We start from the raw sequence: 6000 nt of genomic DNA on the forward strand, positions 1-6000 counted from the left end.
ACAAGGCCATCTATCTGTCGGAGAGATGAACTGTCTTCAGGGCGAGAGAAAGACAGTTTACGGTCTCATATGCAAATATATATATATATATATATAACTAAAAACTATATACATAGTTTTTTACAGTGATAGTTTCTTTCACATTTTTAACAATTTTCCATGTTTAAAAAAACTGCGTAATTTTAGACTATACAAATTGCAACACCTTTCTTTCCAGAAGACTTGAATAGATATCTCAATAGATAACAGATACTACCAATTATTAGATGTAGGCCTATATATAATGGATAAATTGTTGATTCTATTTGAAAAATTCTGTTCTTGGGATTGAATGAAACCACCTCTCTTTCCAGGTGATTGCTCATTACTTTAATTTGGAAATCATCCATCCCATTCCTCTCTGACAGGCTGACATTTTATTTATTTTCAAGTAGGTCTATACTCACATAAAGAATCCTAACTGTATCTGACGGAGGAGTTTAACACATATCTGATTTACTTTTCATCCAACTGATCATTATTTAAAATACAGGTATGTTTTGGTTCTGTTAAAAAGAAAAATTAAACATTTAAAAACAATATAACTACTGCATTTTGTTTTCTTTTGTTGTATTGATGTAACCATGTCACAGATTAGTTTGTTCATTCAGTCAGATTAACTGGCTGGGCAGTTTGTGTGTGACCCACAGGTCACAGAGTTGAACCAGCATTAGTCTTAGTAATGTCATATTATAGCTAAGGCTTTAGAGGAACAAGGTTTTAAGAAATAATCAACTTAAGTTACATTAAGGCTTCATTACAGCAGCATTTAGTGGGAGTCAGTGGGGCAGAGGCTCAGCAGCTCAATGTAACATAATGCGACTGCAAACAGAATCTAATGTGCTGTGTGTGTGTGTGTGGGGGGGGGGGGTAACAATTATTTTTTTAGCAATGTAGAGTTAACAAGATTGTTGTTGAATCTTAAATGAAAGATGAAATGGTGATGAATATTTACTAAATGTCTTGCTTTTTGCAATTTTTATTTGGTGACATTTTTGTGGTATTTCCATTATGATTTAATGATTTATTTGTTGTTTTAAAATTACGTATTTATTATTTATTATTTAAAGATTTAAATAGCCCTCCCACTCCTCAAACATAGGATCAAGACACCCAGATTAAAAGCGATGACTACAAACAACATAATTTTGCATCTTTTTCAGTGACATTTTACAGGTGAACTGGAACTCTTTAAATGCAGCCGTTGGTGTAAAAACAGCATTAAAGGTCCGATATGTAAAATGTAATAAATCCAAAAATGACCCCAATGCATCCTCAGATATTAAGGAAACATGCTTAGTTGAAAGACTATCTTTTCTGACAACAATGCTAATGCCAGTATTTTCTCCTTTGATAAACAAACGAACGAGATCAACAGTGATAGATTCTGCCTGACCTTAAAAAAACTCTCTCCAGTATTTTGAATTTGTACTGCAGTAACTGTTTTAAACACTAGCTGTCAGTGTTACATATTGCACCTTTAAGTTCATGCTGGAGATAAGAGAGGCTGTCGGACTCCTTCCTGTTTTCCACTGACAGTGCTCTTCAGTACAGATATAATATGGAATATTACAGCACACTTGACAAAATATTACAGGAAACCGTCAGAGAAAGATTTACATTCTTGTTATATTTAGCGCTTAAAAAGTTTTGATGACATACTGGTTGAAATTGCTTTAACACTACTGCATTTTAACAGAATGTAACTGTGGCCTCAGTATGCTTTATGTGTCCAAATATTGGATATAGTCAGTGATGGAATGTAACTCAATACATTTACTCAAGAGACTGTCCTCCCCCCCAAAAACACCCACATAAGACAGTGTAAGGAGCTATGTCAGAGACATAACGAAGTGAAGTAACGTCTGATTTTAGCCCAAACCACAATCTTTTTCTAAACTTAACCAGGTAGTTTTGGTGCCTAAACATAACCTTAGTTTTATATTTAATACTTTTTACTTTTACTTGTAATGGGTAATTTTTATAGTATGGCATCACTGTGTTTACTTGAGTAAATGATCTGAATACTTCCTCCTTAAAAGACTCGGATCGGTGTCAGGAGCAAAGACAACAACAGGTCATCCCAACTTTTAACTGATCGCTGTGACTTTCCAACAAGAACAAGAACTTTTAATAGTAATTCTCCTTACTTCTAATAGAGCCCTTAGACCAAAGACCCTTGGGCCCCTGGGCCTGTGCACTGTAGGCTCAAAAGGTTATCCATCTACGCTTTAACTTCTTGTTCTCTGAGTTTCTGTTGGTGAAGATTCAGTTTCTAGATAGATGGGGCTGTTTCCTTTGCATCCATTCAGTCGTAGAGCTGGCATTCTGCTCGTGCTAATGACCGCAGAGATTCACTGAAACTAAATGTTCAATAAACATAAAAACACACAGGTTCCCAAGGTGGAAGTGCCTCACAAAAACTCCACTTTAAAATCAAATGAAACAAAACTGCACAGAGAGAGAGGCAGCCCAACAAACAGGAACACTGCCTCCCGCTCCCTGTGTGTGACAGTTATACGAGCGGGGTGATGGACGGCTCAGCTGTCAGGTAGGCGGAGAAGCACCAGCAACTGACTGTAGTGGGCCCTGCCTTATAAGGTGTGGCTGTGACTCAGTGATAGAGTTGGTGGTTCGATTCCTGGCCCTGCACTCCTATGTTGAAATATCCTTCCAAAAACCAAAATAACTTCCTGAGGCTGTTTTGCAGCGGCACCGTGGCTCTGTCCGACGCTTAGCGCTGCTCACGATGATTTTGATTAGTTTAAAGAAATGCCAATAAACCCGGAATGCTGTGTGGACTAGCCAGACCCTCCTTTGCAGCGCTGTGGAAGAAGGTCTGGCATCGTGAGACTAATAAGCCTGTTTATACTTTGCAGTCACGTGATCACCATGGATACCTGGCGGGCTAGAAAATGGCGACAAACAGGTAAAAAACAAGAATATCTTCATAATCAAAGCAAAGGTGAGTGTTACTAGCTAGCTACCTGCTAACGTTTTGTTAATGTTTTGCTAATCTGTTCCATTGTGTGATAAAGTCTTCATCTGAGTACGTAGCGCTACACCCTGCCTACGCTAAAATGTTATTTTACAAACGATATCTCGATCATTAACTAAACCCATGTATAAAGACTAAAAAAGCGTCCAGCACAGGATTTTAACTGTGGTTGTGTTGCTAGGAGACCGATGTTCTTACCCGCCAGCTAGTAGTTGTAACGTGTCACGTGCAAAGTATGAATTAAGATCTATAAAGTATACTGTATAAAAGTAGAAAGTGCCGCTACAGAGCCGATATCAATCATTCCCCAGCTGCAATGACGGTGCCGAGACACAGAGAGACCAGATGCAAAAGACCTGGAAACGCTGTTTGAGACATTTGAATACAGTGAACACATGTTTATTTACACAGACAGTATGTTTTTTGAACATTAAAGCATGTAAACATGTTCACGTAGAAACTAAAAATACATTATGAACCTAAAATAGCAAAATACGGGACCTTTAAATTATGCAGGGCAACCACATATTTTTTCCTCAACCTTTGGCCTCTGTACAGAAAATAGAAACCACTTTATTTGTTCACCTGTTGCAGTAAATACTAGTTAGGGTCCACAGCACACTACTACTGTTTAAGAACCACTTATCTCAATGATTTAGCTTCTCAATTATATTTTTTATTTTGCTCGCTTTCCTAGGTCCTGACGTGCATCTTCTTTTGGTAAATCCTAACTGTTTACTGTTGAAAATACTGGAACAGGTTTTTTGTTTGTCTATACTGAAATCCAGAGGGGACAAAAACTGTTTTCATGTAAAATCTCCTGAGTAAAAATGTTAAGCCCTGTTAAATCAGTTCAGCCTTTTAAATCTCTTCATAAAGCTCACTGATGTTTTGTTAAGTCTTTGTTTATAAGTACAGCCTTATTGACTGACTAAATATTGAGTAATGATCAATGTAAAACTTGTCTTTATTTTCTTCCTTTTATGTTGTTGTAAAGTTGCTGCACCAAAAAAGGGTGAGATAAATGATATTTGTGTGTGTGTGTGTGTGTGTGTGTGTGTGTGTGTGTGTGTGTGTGTGTGCAACTGGGTTAAAAGCTGCTAATAAGAAAATTAGATCAATGCTGAGATAAGACCGGCAGTGGGACTTCACAATACAACACTGCTGCTGACAGCTGATAGCACTGCACAACAATAAGCATTAACAAAAAGAACACAAGTGTGCATGATAGACATAACTGAATGGATATATGCACGTGCTGTAGACATGTGCTCAGAAGAATGTTGCAATACACACACACACACACACACACACACACACACACACACACACACACAACACACACAGCACAACCAAATGTCAAGTGTTGCATGTCAGGTAAAGCAAATTTGATTGATTTGATTTACTCTATATTCCTAAACTTTTCTGAAGAGCTTCTTGTTAAAAGCCATGCATGACATATTTTCTTTCAATATAAATGCTACTAGATTTCACTTGTGGCTGTAGTGAAGGCATGAGACATAAAGTCATACACATGTGAGAAGATAAACATGGAATTGCCCATCACAAACAACGGTTTACTGTTCTGTGTCCATTATTCTGTCTTCTCATCCGTCCTGTGCTTTGATAAAGACATTTTTGATAAAGAAGTTTTGTCAGTCTGGTCAAGTGAAGGCCGATGAACAGATGAATGGACAGAGAGATGGAAGGAGGGACGGACAGACCCACTGACAGCTGAGTCGATGCAATTCAATCGGGTGAACTGGCATTGAGATGGGAAGACCTGGTGAGGCGGCACTAAAGATAGAAATCTACGGTTCACCCCTCCATTCCCCACACCCTCACGAGTTACTCAGGCAGCTCAGGTTTCAATATAAGCTCACCACCCTCACTTTCACAGAAACTCAAAACTATTATCCAAAAATAACATAAATTACTAAATCACAAAACAGTAAACAGTTAGACTGAAACACAGGGTAATGTTGCTCAGTGCAGATGGAAGAATAATCAATATATGTGATTCCCTCAGGCATGTCAGCACCCATACACACAACGCGTCCAATTTATTTCACCACTATGACAACACAACACTTTAAGCTGTGTACCTCTCTGTCATCTTTCTAATATTACTGCTTCTATGGGCTATATATGTTTAGATAAATCCCTCCAGTTTATGTCCATTGTCTGCTGCTTTTGATATCATCTTACTGATCACAATGAATGTGAAAAGTTACAGTGACAAATGTGCTAGACCTATAAGTACCACTCCAACCCCCTATGGTAGTGAGTGATTTGCTTTTTTGGCAAGTAATGGGCAAAATGTGGGTCAGTTTGAGAGTAAACTTTGTTACTTTCATTGAGTTCTACTGTTAAACAGTGACACATTCAACAAAACACAATCACAGGAGCCTTTATTTGACAGAAACAATGTCAATGTTTCACAGTAAAGCAAGTATTACTGAAAATTGGTGGAGATATTCAAACAGTTTTCTTCTTTTTCAGAGGGAAATGTATCTACATGTTTTTTTTGCAATCCTGATCATTATGACCATCAAGCAGTAAAGAATAAAAACATGTTGTTTTGTGAGAAAATGAGGTGAGACAATCATTGATCAACTAAACTCTTTGCAAATATATTCAGATTATTTTGCGCTATGCGGCAATAAAGTTAATATTTATTGACCTTTGAAAATAAGTCAACAACAAATTCCTGGGAGTTAGCCTGAACAATAAACTGAACTGGACTGATAACACACATGCACTCTAAAAGAAGGGCCAGAGACCCTCCACCTGCTGAGGAGACTCAGGTCCTTTGGAGTGTGCAGGACTCTCCTCGGGACTTTTTACGACTCTGTGGTGGCCTCTGCCCTCCTTTATGCTGTGGTCTGCTGGAGGGGGGGCAGCTCGGACCGGGACAGGAGCAGACTAAATAGACTGATCAGGAGAGCGAGCTCTGTCCTGGA

This window comes from Etheostoma spectabile, chromosome 3, assembly GCF_008692095.1.
Source record: "Etheostoma spectabile isolate EspeVRDwgs_2016 chromosome 3, UIUC_Espe_1.0, whole genome shotgun sequence".
In the NCBI taxonomy this organism is placed as follows: Eukaryota; Metazoa; Chordata; class Actinopteri; order Perciformes; family Percidae; genus Etheostoma; species Etheostoma spectabile.